Source organism: Topomyia yanbarensis, chromosome 2 (genome assembly GCF_030247195.1).
Source record: "Topomyia yanbarensis strain Yona2022 chromosome 2, ASM3024719v1, whole genome shotgun sequence".
Taxonomy (NCBI): Eukaryota; Metazoa; Arthropoda; class Insecta; order Diptera; family Culicidae; genus Topomyia; species Topomyia yanbarensis.
The window spans coordinates 375,007,945-375,026,349 of NC_080671.1; the positions used below are offsets into that span (position 1 = coordinate 375,007,945).

At 41.3% G+C, this 18,405-nt stretch overlaps 1 protein-coding gene across 1 annotated transcript in view; it reads right to left on the bottom strand.

Annotated features, from left to right (window-relative positions):
• Positions 1-18,405, bottom strand: part of LOC131684601 (neuropeptides capa receptor-like) — a 329,157-nt gene that overhangs the window by 114,388 nt on the left and 196,364 nt on the right. The gene's annotated exons all lie outside the window — the stretch shown is intronic.

The window sequence follows — 18,405 nt, forward strand, 5'->3', positions numbered from 1 at the left end:
CCATCTCACCTTGAGATGAACCGCCGTCAGGGGAAGTCATTTTTGCACGGGCCTATTGCCCAGTGCACGTTATTAAGACAACCAAGAAGGGGAAACGAAAACTAATACTTAGCTTGTGTATGTAACGGTATCCAGACGGCTTACTAAAAGAACACTGCTTCACTTCACTGACCGGCTAACGGTACTCAGAAACAGAAACACAAAAGAAGGGAAAAATAATGAAACCTCAACTAGGCGTAGAGTGTGCCAATAACCTTGAACGCGGATTAACACTATTTGTCGCTATAGAGTGTACGGACCGATGACAAAAGACTTCTATCTCGACTGAGTGCTCGATAACGAATGAGGGTATGGTTTGTAAATTTTAATAATGTCCTAGCAATATGAGTATCAAAACTCTTCAAATTGTCTCAGAAGTTTGTTATTTATTGTTACGGAACCCTATGGCAATTTAAAAAATGAAATTGGAATGGAATGGCCACTCACGGCCCCATGGGAACCTGCTCCGGAATGTCCGTTCCGGGGTCAAAGCACCAAATGGTTTCAAAACCACGATATACAGCCTACTGATGCAATTCCAAGAATTTTGATACCCATATTGCTAGTATTCCAATGAAGTTCACAAATAGTATCCCAGTACTGGAACCTGCTTCCGGAAATCCGGATTCCAGGAAACCGAATGAAGTAACCCGATTCATTTTTACCAAGTCTAAAAGTGGATGAGTTCCCGAATCCAAAACACCAAAAAGTATCAAAATCGGTTGGAAATTACCGTAGTTATTAGTATTTCACTTTTGTGGGTACCCGGGTACCCACGTCGGCCTGTTACGTAGTAAAAAAATTCAGGAGCCCCTCCTCACTCCCCCCTTTACTATATGAATAATATTATTAACCCAAAAGCTTGACTTAGTGAAGTTCTAAGATGTCGCAAAGTTTCGAGTTCCAGCTATGGATAAAACATGGAAATTTCATTAATTGAAACCTAAAAAGGTACCCGGGTACCGCGTCGGATACACAACGGTTAAAAAATACTCGAGAAAATAACATTTTAGATGATGATGGCGGTAGCTGTTGCTTGTGACGAGTAGAGAGAGACCTTTAACTTTATAACCACGATGAGAAATAAGTGAATAATTCATGTGAAATAATTCTAGTTCGCTTGAAAATTTTTGAGTAGTCTAAAATATGCAAATTTCTTGCAATATTTCTTGTTTTTGATTTCAAATATGATATTTCGGACTGAGAATAAATTTATAAAGTAGTTTCTAAAGAAATTTTATTCGAACGCCGGGTGCGTCTTATCTTCCCAACGGCTTTATCGTTTTTAAGCTCTCGGAAAATCTTCCGTCTAGAAATCAGTGAACAAAAAATGTTGGTTTGTTTACCCCTTACCAATCGTCGGTTCCAAAAAAAAAACCATTCGGTCGAAAAACGTACGCTACCACACGAAACTAACCTTCTATAGAACACTTATTAGACCGGTTGTCTTATCGACTATGCTGGACCAACGTACCCGTTACACGTAACAGGAAAGGAACCACCTTTCCAATGAAATTAAAAGATTGAAAACACAAAGTATACTTTCTGAGTTAGAAACATTAAAAGACAAACAAGCTGTTTACGGAAAAAGTAGAATAATTTGATAACGATGGACCAAACACCCTGTATATGATAGAGCTTCCTGGTTTAATTCCAGCAAATTAGTCTGCTTACTCCCACAACTTCAAGTGCGCTCGGAAACGCATCTCAGTTGAATCTTTTGAGACTGAGGAATATGTGTATAGTTTTGTTCGATCGCATCCGTCTGTCCCGATCCCCTACCTTTTTAATCGTCAACAGACGCGAAAATAATGTGCATTCAAGCACTTGATTTTTATAGAGATTAATGAAACTTGAACAATTATTAAAATATTAAAATTTGTTGAGCAGGAAATGCCGCTTCCTGATTTTGCTGCTCGGGGTGCTTGCCCCCTTCGCCCCCCCCCCCCCCTTAGCGCCGCCACTGTTGCATTTGCCCGATCAGGTGTATTCCACACAAATATTCTACGTTTCATTGGAGCCGTTAAATCATTTTGAGGCGACGAATTGAATTGGCGGAATTTGGAATTGGAATTTGATAATAAATGCTGGAAAACGTTGTAAAGTATGTATTACCCAAGCTTAATGTGTGCTAATTTATTTACTTTATCTCAATTTGGCAATAAAACTGACTGTGCTTCTAAAGTTTAAGGTTCAAAGAACTTTCGGTGAGCGTCTACACGAATTGAACGCTTGATAGTATGCGTTGGAAGAAATGCGTTCAACTTTGTCACCGGTTTATCCCTATAAACCATTAATTAAACTCTAAAAGAAGAAAATCAGTCGATTTATTAGATTATCAGGATTCAAATCATGCAAAATAGTTGGTGGAAATACAATTGACCGAGTAAAATGGTGCTTTTGAAGAGTGGCTGTAATTTTTCGTCACACCATCACACTGTCCCGGGGCACGCAACACAAATAAATCGACTGATTTTCTTCTTTTACAGTTTAATTAATGCTTTGTGGAATAAACCGGCGGCAAATTTTTACAAAATTTTTCCTCCGCATACTATCAAGCGTTCAATTCTAACACATGCTCAAAGAAAGTAACTTGAACCTTAAGGTTTCCGTATGTTTTATTTACAAAAATGTTTTTACACAAAATTTCATCACCCTTTTTTAAATTGTCATTCATCCGATATAAGAAATAGGTACATTGCGATGAATCGTGCGCCGAATAGCGCTACTCCTGCGACGAAAAATAATCGTCGCGTCTCCTTTAGAAAAGCACGGACAATATGTCTCATTAGGGCCCCGTACACGAGGCGTTAGTAATGTCATTACAGTAATCTCACTTTTAATGAACGTGTAAGGCGAGTGATGATGGAATTCCCAGGAGTAATGTCATTACTTAATAATGACACTTTTATTGCGCGTGTAAGGGCCCCTATTGATGTTTATACAAACTTGTAACGTCACACCCAAACAACACTTGCAACATGCAATGGCCGCGGCTAGTTGCATAACCATAAACTTTTGCTGGTGCGCTTTTTTAGTTGCTAAATCAGTTGAATAATGGTTTATGGACGCTTCTTTTCAACGAATTTAGTTGTAGAAACTGTTAGTCAACAAGCGGTGCTGCTTGGGCACTCAGCGACACTGTTTTATCTGCAAACAACTCAATCTCATACATGCTATGCCGTGGTACACATTTAACCTGTTCACAAGTATGGGTGTGAGAATTATGCGGCGAGCTTTTCCTACAGTGAATGGTCCATACCAAAGGCGTTGTTTACTTATATAAAGGCTCGCACAGAATGAAGCCAAATCTACCTATCGAACATGTCACCGGCTACCTATCGTGCAAAGTAAAGAAACATACTTCTTTATCTATGTCCTCATGCATAATTCCGCTAGCGAATGACGGATCTCAATAGTGGCACGTCCATAATAACCCACGAACTTGCAACTGTTGAGAACCAGAGCTACAGGTCCAAAGCCCTGGTAAAGGAGGATGGTTGTGATGATCTGGGCCGCGGTCATCACGTAAAGCAACAAAGGTCGTAACCCCAAGTTCAAGGCGTTAAGCGACCCGTGCCGAGGGATGAGTGGTCGAAGGGGTGAAAAAGATGCTCGATCGTTAACGGAGCCTGTGGGGTACCTGGGCAACCCCCACAGTAAGCGTCCCTTACCACGTTACGGCGGAGCTCTGGCGTGGCGGACCTTTTTTTCTCGCGTTATTCGTGGAAACAATGAGTGAAGTGAACAAAACAAAAACAAACAATCGGAGGTACCGAACCCCTTTGCCAAAGCTGGTTTGATGAGGTCTCCCCCAGTGGAGTGACCCTCCCAATACTTGTAGGAAATAGCCCTACTAACGCTTTGGACGGGCCACTAACTGCGATGCGTAAAGTTGTGGAGCAATTCGATAGCATCATCGAGTTCGCAAATGCGAAACAAAACATCAGCAAGGATCTGAAACAGAGCCTACTGGTGCTCCGAAAAGCTGTTCTAGGCGCAAGACAGGAACAGCAGGCTTACGTCAAGAGGGTAGAAGGACGAGAGAAGGCCGACAGAGGAACCCAGACAGTGGCATCCAAGAGGATGGAGGGAAGAGAAAAGGCCGACATAGGTACCCCGCCCCCCCAGATGACCTTCCCCTTCTATGGAGCAGCCAAGTCGCTCAAAGCGGCGGCTGAGCTACCCACGAAGGTCAGGGGCAAGCGCAAGACGACGTCGAACTCGAAGCGTCCTAGGAAGTCACCAGGCGTGGGTGCATAGAATAACACAAAACGGTGTGTAACCGTGACGGCCAAACGCCGTTTGGTCGAGGTAAACCGGGGCGCAAATGACCCCGCCGGGCAGAAAGAAGGCACCAGCAACCCGGCGCAAACGGAACAGGCGGCGAAAACTTCTGGAAGCTGGTCAGTAGGAGGAAGCCGATGCCGGACGCACCTTGACCCGCAAATTAGGCCAATGACAGAGGCGAGGCTTTGTGGTTACAGACCGACAAGGACAAATATGCCGACGTCCTAAAATCAATGCGGGCGGCCGAAAACCTCTCGGCCCTCGGGCAAGACGGGCGCAGCGTGAGACGCACCAATACAGGCGAAATGCTCTTGGTGCAGAAGTGAGGCGCACAATCTAGTGCGGCATACAAGGCCTTGGCCCAAGAGGTCCTGGGTGAAGGCACCCAGGTAAGATCGTTAGGGGCGGAAATGACTCTCCAGTGTAAGCAACTAGAAGAGTTCACGACCGCAGATGATGTCGTCGCTGCCGTCTAAGAGCAATGTGGCGCAGTAATTGGGCGGGTCTCTGTGCGCTTGAGAGCGGGACCCTCTGGCACGCAAGTAGCCTACCTCAGGCTACTGAAAGCGGAAGCGAAAAAGGTTACCGTGAAAGGAAAACTGAAGATCGGCTGGTCAGTATATCCAGTTAGCATACCCCAGCCGCCTTCAGTGGATAGGTACAATCGGTACCTTGAGTCCGGACATAAGTCGTACGAATGCAAGGGTATAGACAGGAACAAACTATGTCGTCGCTGCGGCGAGGAGGGGCATAAAGAGCGGGGCTGCACTAAAGCGCATAAAGGCCTTATCTGCACCGCTAAGAAGCAAGCCCATAAACATGCTATGGGCGGACGTTCGTGTCCCTTTGGTGAGGCAAATAAGAAGAAGCAATGAACGTCACACAGCTAAATCTTAACCATTGTGCAGAAGCCTAACAGCTGCTGTGGCAGTCGGTCTCGGAGTCGAGGACAGATGTCGCCCTCTTATCAGAACCGTACCGCATCCCTGCCGGCAACGGCAATTGGGTGTCGGACGGGTCTGGAATGGTGGCAATCTGTACAACGGGACGGTTCCCGGTTCAAGAGGTAATACACTCCTCCGCCGAGGGTGTTGCGATTGCCAAGATCAATGGTGTGTTCTATTGCAGCTGCTACTCTCCACCAAGGTGGCCAATAGAACAGTTCAACCAGATGATCGACAGGCTCTCGTCCGACCTAGTGGGCCGGAAACCGGTAGTCATAGCGGGAGACTTTAACGCTTGGGCAGTGGAGTGGGGCAGCCGCTGTACAAATAGCAGGGGTCAAGCGCTAATGGAGGCGCTTTCGAAACTCGATACTGTGCTAGCTAATAATGGCTCCGCTAGTACATTCCGTAGAAACGGAGTAGAGGCGTGGATTGACGTAACATTTGCCAGCCCGAGTCTGGCTCCAGGCATGGAATGGAGGGTAGACGAAGGCTACACCCATAGCGATCATTTAGCAATCCGGATCAACTATGGTGTGCAGCATCCGAGGGCGGGAGATCCCTGTCAGGTACGCGGGTGGAAGTCCAATCACTTCGACAGCGAAGCTTTCACCGTCGCCCTGGGACCGGAGGCCAACACCGACAGTCTAAGCGGGGATGCGCTGGTAGCTGTTCTAGCACGCGCGTGCGACGCCACTATGCCGAGAAAAACACTGCCAAGAAACGGCAGATGCCCGGTATACAGGTGGAGTGCCGAGATTGCAGCTCTACGATCAGCCTGCCTCAAAGCTAGACGTAGGATGCAAAGAGCCCGCACCGAGGATGCAAGAGAGAACCGCCGTAAAGTGTTTCGAGCTGCGAAATTGGCCCTTAACAAGGCCATTAAAAGCAGCAAGAGAGCGTGTTTTGACAACCTGTGTGAGAGTGCCAACGCGAATCCGTGGGGTAACGCCTACAGAATCGTGATGGCCAAGACCAAAGGGGGCTCTTCACCCCCAGAACGTCTCCGGACCAGTTGGCGACGATTATCGAAGTACTCTTCCCGTCTCGAGCCACAAGCCCCTGGCCACCTGCACCACGAGACAGTGTGGGCGCGGCCGAAATGGTGGCTCCGGTGACGAATGAAGAACTACTTGCAGTGGCTAATTCCCTAGCAATGAACAAAGCTCCAGGGCCGAATGGAGTTCCAAACAGCGTTCTCAAGGCAGCGATCATAGCGAACCCGAACATGTTCAGGCTAGCTATGCAGAGATGCCTTGACGAGTGCCGCTTCCCCGATAGATGGAAAAGGCAGAAATTGGCTGGCAAATTGCTTGAGAGGGTCATCCTCAACAGGCTAACTCCGTACTCAGAAGGTACGGACGGCCTGTCATGCAACCAATGCTTTCGAAAGGGTAAGTCCACGGTGGACGCTATCAACTCAGTGATGAAGACTGCCGAGATAGCGATCCAACGGAAAAGGCGAGGCATTCGATACTGTGCGTTAGTGACACTGGACGTGAAGAACGCATTCAACAGCGCAAGCTGGGATGCCATCGCGCTCTCGTTACACCGGCTTAGCCTCCCGGTGGTCTGTACCGGCTCCTGGAAAGTTACTTCCAGAACCACGTACTGCTATACGAGACCGATGCCGTTCAGAAAAGGGTTCCTATTACCGCCGGAGTCTCGCAAGGCTCGATCCTAGGCCCGGTATTATGAAACCTCATGTATGACGGGGTTCTGATACTGAAGTTCCCTCCCGCGGTCAAGATCGTTGACTTTGCCGACGACGTTTCCTTGAAGGTCTATGGGGAGTCAATCCCTGAGGTACAACTAATCGCAGAACACGCGATCAACACGGTGGAGGAATGGATGATGGCGAGAGGCCTGGAGCTCGCTCAGCATAAGACGGAGGTAGTTATCGTCAACAACCGCAAGTCGGCACAACATGCAGTTATCCATGTAGGAGAAGTCATGATCACCTCACAGGGGAGTCTGAAGTCTCTCGGAGTCATTATAAACGACAAGCTGACCTTCGGCAGCCATGTCGACTATACATGCAAGAGAGTGTCGACTGCTGTTGCGGCATTATCGAGGATGATGTCCAACAGCTCAAAGGTGTGCATCAGCAGACGTAGGATACTGGCAGGCGTTACCGTATCTATCCTCAGGTACGACGGCCTGTCATGGTCAAGAGCACTGAGAGTAACCAGTTACATACAGAAACTGGAGAGCACCTACCGCGTAATGTGCCTCAGAGTGAAATCTGCTTACCGCACGGTATCACACGATGCATCCTGCGTGATAGCGAGCACGATGCCAGTCGTGCTGGTCATCCGGCAAGATGAGGAGTGCTTCGAGCTACGTGGAAATAGAGGAGCCCGCGAGCGCACCAGGGTGGCTTCCCATGGGGAAGTTCACTTCCATCTGACACAATTCCTATCAGGCCATGGCTGCTTCCGACAGTAACAGTGTAGTGACACTCTTAATAAAGTATCCTGCAATATAGTACACTAGATTACGTTCTGAGTTGTCGAAAACGCTATCGTCAGAAACCTGTTCAGAATACTCCAACTCTACAAGGTACACCTGGAAAAAGGGAGACATTTTATACTTAGACTATATTTGGTGTTATCCACCTGGTTTTTTTTCTTCCATCGGTTCATTATTCACTTTTTGATCTGTTGATGTTGAATTCGATTTACGGGTGTCTTCGGTTAAGTTCATTAACAATTTTCTATCGTCCGACTTATAAGATGATGAAGCAATTTCAAACCTTAACTGTGATACAGAAAGCAACTTCAAGTTATTTTTAAATTGAAGAGCGGTTGAACGTTATTCAAAGCAGTGTTCTTGCAATAAATTTACACTAAAATTTCAAGTAACAATTAATTTCATTTTTCAACAAACAATAATACAGTAAATTAGCATTATATGTTGCTGTTTCTGCAAAAAATGCGTGGAACAAAATGATTTGTTAAATAACATTAAAAAAATAAAAATCAATACATAACCAACCCTCTTGGTGACTGTAATAGTCTTGTTTTGGTATTGTAGTATAACATTGGACTTCACTGCAAATGGTTCTTATTGTTCTGTCACACTGACAATGTTTTGTTACTGTTCTATTCGAGTGTCAAGTTCATCCGAGAAAAATTCGCTTAAAATAACCTGAATCCTGCGTTGGCTCGAATTCTTTGAATAAATTTAAACACTTTATTCATTGATTAATTAGCATTCAATAAATCAGATGAAATAATGTTTGCAATGGTTTTTTCTGGCATATTCCGTTTGCCACGATAAAATTGCTTAATTGTTCATTCAATATGAATTTATTTTGTAATTTAATCAAAGTCACTCGAAGTTACAACAACTATTCCGGTTGCCAGAAAAAAATAAATAGTCTGTAGTATACGCAGTGTTGCGGATTCCTCTATACGGGACTCTATATTATATACAGACTCTAAATTGTCGCTCTCTCAGTCATCGATCCAGCAAAGAATGCAAACAAATGGTTTGTGTTCCGGTGCTCGAATTGATTTTCGATGGTCATTCAACGGAACGGTTTGGTGTAGTGGAATGGCATTTTCGAGGAAAAGTACCAACAACATGATTAAATAACACTTATGCTTGTAAAACCAGAGCAAATCCAGTTCACCGCCTGTATATACCTTATATTGAACGGGATCCTGAATGTTGCTATTTTGCACAGAGTTGCTATTCATGCAAAACCCAAACAAGATCTAATGATCTAAACCTGATCATCAATCTAACCTTCCATTCAAGTTTGCAAGCCTTCCGGCAGTCGCTCTAGTGCACTGAGTGCACGCTGCTCTGAAAATCTAGCGAAATCTAGCGTCTTAGGGCACCAGCGGCTGATCGTTCAGTAGGCCATAAGCGCGACTTCCGGAAGGTCAATCCACGAGTTGCTGTTACATTGGGGATTGAGGGAGCGCCCGGTTTATAATATAAGCATCACAGAAATTATTCGATGATTGGTTCGAGTAAAAAAGATTATAGCTACTAGAGGGAGCAAAGCGCTGCTGTCTCCAAATATTTACAGACTGAAACATAGGGTCTCGCTCTAGCATATTGTATTCCATTACTTTGACATATGTGTACTCGGGGCAGTATGTGTCAAACTAATGGTCCTAGCATATGTAAGAGCGAGACGATAAATTATCAGTGTTAACAGCGGCATGCGACCTCTAGTAGTTATAATCTTTTTTGTTCGAGTTGCTCTTTGTAATATGAAACTATGCTATCGATAAAATGAATGAGGATGAAATAAGTTCTATGAGCATGTGTAAATATTTTAGAACACCAGTCTTTTATACATACGAATGTACATGTATGCCGACCTGGTGAAGAAGGTTCTTGAGGGCGACCCCACAGGAACAAGAAGACGGGGCGCACAGCGAGCACGGTGGATCGACCAGATAGAGGACGACCTGTGGACCCTTCGAAGACTGCGAGGCTGGCGACAAGCAGCAATAGACCGAGTGGAATGGAGACGGCTTCTGCATACAGCAAGAGATAACAAGGCCTGAACGGTAAGGTAAGTTTGTACATGTATGCGAATGAAAATGTCTTTTGCATGTGTATTAGTGCAGGGTTATTTCAATACCAATACTGTGATAACGTTGAATTCATCAATCCATTTCCAAGTGTAGGATTGTTTAAGTTTCTACGGTGAATAGCAGCATAATGCATCTTGTCCCGGACCAATAACGCTTTCTATGCATTATACCAGTTGTAATGCATATTTCACATTAGAATCATACTTATTTGCATGTATTTGTTTTTGGGTGTATTTAATTCAAAAGCAGCAAGAAGATTAACTATACCTAACATGAGTCTGGATACTCACAAAATTTCTTCGCATCGAAATCTAATTAAAGTATTGTTAGTCCAGTTTTTACCGTCTCCGCTGAGACAGTCTACAAAGTTGAAGTGCAGGGAGAACGATGTCTAGCCACATCTGTTTGAATAAATTTAATAAGGTCGCATGCTTTCAAACTTCAAGCACATTTGCGATCAGCTAATTAGCGAATTAGTTCAGATGTGTGCAGACAATATGACTCAACCGAAAAATCGGTTGGCGACAAAATTTATAAGGGTTGGATTTCAATTAATCTAAATTTTGGATTAGCTTCTCGAAATCAAAACATTTTCGAAATACTTTTTCCATTTACACTTGGATCCATAACCTAATGTTAAATAATATTGAACATTGAATGCATTAAAATTAACATCTAATGCGGACAAAATCTATATGGAATTATCATTAACTATGTAGGGTAGGATGGGACAATATGAACACCCTAAGCTTAATGTCTACTTTCTCAATAAAAATTATAAAGAGGTCCTCCAAAAATCTTAATTTATTTTTTGAACCGTGAATACAATAAAAGTTGAATAACTTTGTACTAATATAAACTGTATGAGCAGGTCTGTTACCGTGAAATGGTCATACCGTGAAATGGAGGAACATTGATCAATTTTTCAAAGGTTTTTTTAAATAATTGTCTTCAATTCCAATAGGTGTAACGGTTTGCATTTTTAAAACAAGTATTGGTATCCATAGATTGAAAATGTTCAAATCGTTGGGATTTTTATTTCGTTTTACTATAAAAATAAAATTACTTTGTTGTAAATTTTCGTTCCATGATTTCGGGGTAGCTTTGAGCGGCAAAATATGTCATTCCATATGAATTCACTGCAGATTTGTCTGTAGTTGTTTAAAGGTAACGGAAAGAGATTTTTTTCGGGAGACTTTTTAAAACCAGTTTACACCAAGTATTTGAAGGCGACGGACGGAGGATTATTCCGGGAGACTTTCGTGCAGATCGGTTTGCTGAGTAGGAGAGTTCAACTCGCCTCTATTATACAGCAATCAGGCCCGTATCATGATTTTGTTTCGGGAGGGGCTTAAATATTATTGTATACATGCAATAATTCTGATGACTTGAGATAACCATTGGAAACTGAATGAAAATTTGAAAAGTTCTTAGTGAAAATAGTTCCAAAACTATGACAATGAACGCTAAATATCCTAAAATATGTTACTTGTTACTAAAAGCTATTGATTTTGAATTAGAATTTATTTGAATTAGATTTTTATTATTGATGAAGAAGTTTCAATTTTCTCTATTTAAAAAAATAAGTATCCAAGCTGGAAATGCAAGGTATTCTAGATCAGGGATGGAACATGCAGATTAGAATAACTAGAAAAATATTATCCAAAAAAACCCGTCTCACGAAACTTTATACACATTTGCTAATCAAATCGTGTTCCACTGTGATGGAGGGCGAACCTACGTCAAGGTTATTTCCATGGATAGGGAGATATCAGTGTTAAATCCAAGTTTACCGTTGCAGCGAATATTACAACAAAATGAATGCCAAAATTTACTCTAAATCTTCTGATCAAGCAGGCGATTTGTAGATGCGGAGAAACGGTTTAACTCCTATTTTCTTGATCAGGCGTCCTGCCAGTATTACTAGTTCGTCGCTGTTGTGCTATCTTATGACAAGCGCCATTCTGCACATTTCGAAAAAAACGATTTTTAAAGTTTGAGATTGAATATCTTGAAATTTATAAATGGCATAAACAATTCAGAGAAAAAGAATTGATGTTTCTATCTATTCTGTATTAACCATTCAAATATTACGAAGATCGATTGACTATGTTGCGAGTTTTTACTGTAAATGTAAACAAAAGTCGCACTCACACGTGTCATAGGTGTGTACTGATGACAAACTTTGTATGACGTGTCATAATTGTGAATGGGAAATTTTCTATGCAAATAAAGCATCAATTATTCAGTCGACTTACAACCACCAAAGACACTGGTCACGAAACTCTGCTGCTGTCTGATCCAGCGCAAAACGAACCACAATACAGTACAGTGCATTGTCTTAAGAACAAAGGAAACCGCTCGATCTACTTTTTTCCTCTGCTAAGTTAGAGCAACAAAGAGCAAGTGAACGACAGTTAGTGTATCTAGAACAAAGGAAACATTGCATCATGAGTGAATTTGATGAAAAAGCACTACTTCGACCCAACACAGCGGTTGTTGACTTAAGAGCGGTTGTTGTTCTACGCGACCGAGTCTTCGTGAGGTGGAACATTTTCTGAAGGTGAACATGGAGCTTAGGCTTAAGGATGTCATATATCTTCAGTATCATCACTTGCGCAGTGCGGTATTGATATAATTCAACACGCTAGACCAAGCAAAACGATTCACTTTACAGAACAACCTAAAACACGTGTTTGAAAATGACAGTGTGAAGATACCAGTTGTACATAGAAAACAATTATATAGATGTAAGGCTACATGATTTGTCACCGCGTACGCCCCATGAATCAATTAGAAAACACATGTCGCAATTCGGAGAAGTGGAATCAGTCACACCTGATACTTGGAGAAACTTTTTCCCGGGTATTCCCAACGGTATTCTTGTGGTGAGGATGCGGGTCGTAAGACCTATTCCCTCCCACTTGACTATAGAATTCAAATCTAAAGAAACTAACATCAAACAAACCACGCTATGCACCCACGAAGGGCAGACTCCTACGTGCAAGTACTGCAACCAGACGGTACATCATGGAACACCTTGTGTGGAAAATGTTGAGGAGAATGCATCACAACAAATTGCCCACACATCTTCGGCAAACCAATCCGAAACACAGTCTTCAATAACATCACCAGAACCACAAACGGTTGCCAATTTTGTGGCAGCTGTTCAAGCCATAATAACAACTGTAAAATCAGCATACAATGCTTCAGAATTAACTGCTAGCACCATCGGCGAGGAAGCAAATAAGAACAACAACGGCTTTACGCTCGTGACCCGTAAGGGCCATAGGAAAGGAGGAACATCTGATCGTGAACATCAAGGCACTACAAACGATGATGACATTGACGGCAACGATGAAAACGCAATGGACCCACAAGATATTTTCCCGCCGCGAAAGAAAGTCTCCCCCCGCAATAAAAAGTTGCGTGGACGAGATCCAAAGGACGCTCAATAACTTGTTTTTTATACATTTTTATATTGTAATTATTTAAGAGACCCACGGCTCCGTTAAGCTACTGCAATGAGCCGTGTCAAATAAACAAATTTAAAAAAAAAGCATTAATTATTAACTTTTACTGATATCTTCGGCTCTATTGCTTCTAGAAACAATCGGTGAAATGCATTTTAAAGGAAATTGGTCAAGGAATCTAGAAAAAATAGTATTTTTGGTTACATTGTTGCCAAATATGCAATATTTTTACTTTAAAATTAAAGCTGCATTTTTCTTGCAATACTAATACTTTTATTGTGAAAATTATTATGCCATAGTGTTTCTCAACATTTTTTACGTATAAAAACATCTAAAACTTGTACATAACTTGAATCAATCTCAAGATACAGTGATTTAAAGCAAAAAACTGAGAATTTCTCATCACTTTTCTGGCTATACCTCAGTAACTAAGCAGAATTTCAAATTCTGGAAACGCCACTTTGTAGAGAATTTTCAGTTTATTAATGTGGCATATCTATCTCAGTTTACCCCATAATGGCGTTTGTCATAAGATAGCACAACAGCGACGAGTTCATTTGCATCACCCGAAGTTTGCGTGAACTCAACTTTATGGTATTTTCCAGTCCAGTCCATTTTCGGCTATATTGTCGGACAAGCCAGAACTATTATTTATTTACCTATTTTAGTGCTCAGATTTTTTCACAGATCCTATTTTTTATGAAATTGATTTTTTTTTATATAATTGGAATCACAAATTTAAAATATCACAGACTGATTTTTCCAATTCAAAAGAATTCTCGACAAACATATGATTAGGGTTTAAAAGCCAACTGTCAAAATTCCCTTCGAAAGGAAATTCCGGACAAATCGTTACTCGCCAATCACAGATGTTGTTAGTAAACAAAAAGAAAAGCTTTCTCTTTCATTAATGGCTATGAACTGCTTTTAGTTAGTAACGGTTCGTCCAGAATTTCCTTTCAAAGAGAATTTTGACATATTATAATATGTCAAAAAAAATTATGTTTTAGCGTTTGAAGATTATAGATTTTATTTCGACTTTCGTCACGCTTGGAACCGCGTTTAAAAATTAATAGGAGCTGAGACATTCACCTTATTGCCGGGATATTATTATGTGTGCGAGATCGAGGATGTAGGTGCCGTGGATGGTCGCGAAGTACTCAAGCATTTGTATATTAACGCGGACCATGAACCTGATGCTTAATATTTAGTGTATGGTACAGATGGTAAAAGAGATTTAGTTTCCCCATACCACTAGAGTTCCAGGTCATGTCACCATGGGACCTGTTGTCTAGTGAGTATGAGCGTCATTTTTTTTATTAGTTCAACTGAAGGTATTAGTCCAGACTGCTGGGACCGAGGTTAGACTTCCGGACGTGACCGTTTCATGGTTGCGCGAGTGGCGGGTTAATGCTTGAGACCGCGTATGGAAGTTTATAGGTGCTATGTTTACTTAACCCTAGAACGTTGCACTGGGGTACAAATGTACCCCACACGTTTGATCACAATTTTTGCAGGTAACAGAAATGAATAATACACCATTTTCTTCGTTTTTTAATTACGAAAACAGCAATGTAAGTGAAAGTATGGAATTTATTGAATCAATGATACATAAATTGGTTTGAACAAAATAAAAAGCAAAAAAATCGCTGTTTTGACTTTTTCACAAAAAAATAGTATAATTTTGCGAATTTTCAACCGATTTGAAAAAAATCAAATGATTCTAAAAGTTAAAAGAATGATCTTGATACAGTATAAAATGGAATTTTGATATTTTTGAAAACTGCAATTATTTTGAAGAGTGAAAGTTTAAAAATCGGGATTTGGAAAATACAACGAAATGGGGTGGAAACTGAAATGAAAAAAATATTTCTGACCAGTAATACATTGGTAACACGCAACGTTACTGTTACAGCAGTTACTGTGCGCAAATTATACTTGCGAGCCATTGCTTTGAAAAACTATAAAAAATTAACAATAAAACAATAAAAATCAACAAAAATGAGAACGATTTTTTGTTCCGCTTCAAAATTAAATTAAATTAATTAAATAAACGATTAAAAACGATTATATAATACTAATTGTTACTATTGTAATAAAAAAAACCAGTATTTAAACTGGTATTGTCACGAATCACATTTCCACTAACAGCACGAAACCTGACGACACTAACGGCAACCGTACACTGGGGTACAAATGTACCCCACGCCAACTTTCACACCTGCTTCCACGAAGGCTATAAGTAAACTGGCTATACCATCTTTTCCTACTCTTACTAAGAACTCTAAATTGAATTATGGTTAGGGTTCCAGGTCGGTAAATGCCGAATTCTCGTTTGTACACGGCCCCAAAGAAGGCGTGGGGTACATTTGTACCCCAGTGCAACGTTCCAGGGTTAACTACCGGGGTGTTTTCATGTTGACGAAATCGCTGGCGTAACTATGTGTGGATTATTGCAATTGCATAGTCGCGTTTGTGATCAGGTTTGTGTTATCGCGAAGGCCATAAGGGTTTGTACCTATATGAGTATACATGGAGTATAGTAGAGATATACTAATAAAAGAAATCATAACATGCCGAATAAAGAAAAAATGCAAAGAGATTGATTAGAAGTGTATAAATTCACCAATACTATTTTGTTATACATTAGTAATGGAAAAGCAAACTAATAGATGTGCAAAAGAAAAAGATTAATGAAGTAGCATAGAAAAATATATGTAACATGCAAACAAACTCGTCTAAATGCAGCAAATATTGAATATTTGCCATAACCGACATTTGCATTCTGGTAGTCTTTCAGCATGCTATGCTGGCCGGGAATGGATGATTCACGTACGTCGGTAAATACCCTAATTTATCCAATCCGACCCGAATAAATAGAACCAAATGCACAAATTGAACACCGGAAGTATTAGCCACTATTCTATCATATACGCCACTACACTAGTACTAAAAACTACAATTATTACAAAACGAATCGGTCGACGAGGAATGGACACACAATGACTCTTATTGTGAGCCCCGTCCACGAATACCGCCATCAAACTGCGAAATAATGTTTGCAAACACGGCGCACAGCAAAAGTCAATCCATGTTGACCCACCGGTCGGCCACGTCATCGCGCACAGATTAGTGGTTGAGCGTTAGTACGCGTAGGTTCAGAGTATGAAAAATCATAAAACATTAAAAAGGCGGATAAGCCCTCTCGGTGTCCTCGATGCACCACTATCGAGGCGTAATGTAATAACCATCTTAAAGCAATTGTCTGTCAGAGGTTCTGTAGCACTGATGCACGCAATATGCTTGACGATGTTTGCAATACCCCTCAACCTTGGGGAGGGAACAACTCTCTATAGCTATTTGTTCATAAAATATCATTGGCTACCAAAAACCAGTTGTATTTGAAAATATATTTTTTCCGCTTCAAAATGGGACATTGGAAACACTTAAATCCATCTGAATACATTGTTCATCTAAACCAACCATTTTTTGTAAATCCTTGTTGATCAACTTAACCAGTACCAAGCTCCGTGTAAATCCAAAAACTGATAAATTTTTTAATAACTTTCTCCTGTGATTTTACATCGATTTATAGTTTTCTATGAAGGTGTAGACAATAGCAGTGCTTATCAGATCTTGAATTTTAGTATTATTCGAATGTCTATAGTTGGTCTATAGACCAACTAGTGGCAAAAATGTGAACTGAACTGAATCGTACACTGAAAATTAAGCACCAGGTTCACGGTCAGCGCGATCATCCAAGAACACACAAGAGTATGCGAATAGACACACGTTTATAAAATTGGCTTTATACATGCGAAGTTACATACACGCTAGTACACGCGACATAGAAACGTCCACGTAATCGAACCCGTCAACTTACGAGCGCCCGAGCCCTTCGCGATGATACACAAAGACGAACATGCGAATCGCGATCATTCACGTATAACTACGCCCAAGATTTCGCAAACAAAAAAAAACGCTCCGATGATTTAGTGAACGCTATAGCACTTATAATCAGATTAACGTGGTCTCAAGCGCGCACATAAAAACGCTCATTCCCACACCATCGTAAAGCTCATACGCCCGCACATTTGAACCGTACAATATCACAATCGGAAACACGATCCGCAGCGTTTTTTAGTGGGTGACATTTACCGTTTCGTAGACAATTGTAGTGAGTGATTCTGACGGGGAACCCTTCCAGCTTTACAGCTCCAGTAAGACAACTCTCGAAAAAAAATTACATGGATTGAAGGTCACGCAAGTATTCTTAAACGTTTCCTTCGCTTATAACATAAGAAAGTTGCTACTGCATTTGAAATGGGTGCCGACAATGTTGCTTAACAATTATGTATTGTATGTCCATTGTGATTATGAATAATGACAAACAAGCGGGAATAAATATGTATTGGCCGAAAAATAATTCCACACAAAATTACTTGTAACATTTTTTTAAACAAAATTGTATGGGACGAAAACAAAACCTGGCCTACAACCGGGAACACTTCCCAAAGGTTGACAGGAAATACACTAAAGAATACCTGCGGCGATTTCCAGGATGCTTTTCATTACTGGCTGTGTAAGGGTAACAAAAGAATAGAAAAGAAATACCGCTTAAACAAATGATACTGAACCTTACAAGATTTTTGCTAACAATGAACTCGCTTAATTGGCTCTGCTTCATTAACAAGATTTTTCAAGCAGGTAAATATATGGAAAACAATGAATTCATGAAAACTTCGTGGGTTCCAGAATTTTTGATCGGATGTCTGCCAATTGTTCGACAGTTCAGTTGAATTTAAAGAATTAGGACTCATAACAAAAATTTACGAGATGTACTAGCTCCGTGTTATTAAACGTATCGCTGTACTGCACGAGAGCATAATTTAGCACCCAACAGTTCAAGCGAAACCCCGCAACCCCTACCAAGCAAAACATAAACTGCCGGCAGCGTAACCAACACTGCATATTGTGAGAATAAATATGACATGGGGTGCGAGATTGCAGATACATACATAACGGTTCCTGGTAATATGAAGTTGTAGGTGTATCTTGATTATCTGGCAATTGTGTTGAACTGTTATGTGGCAGCATGAT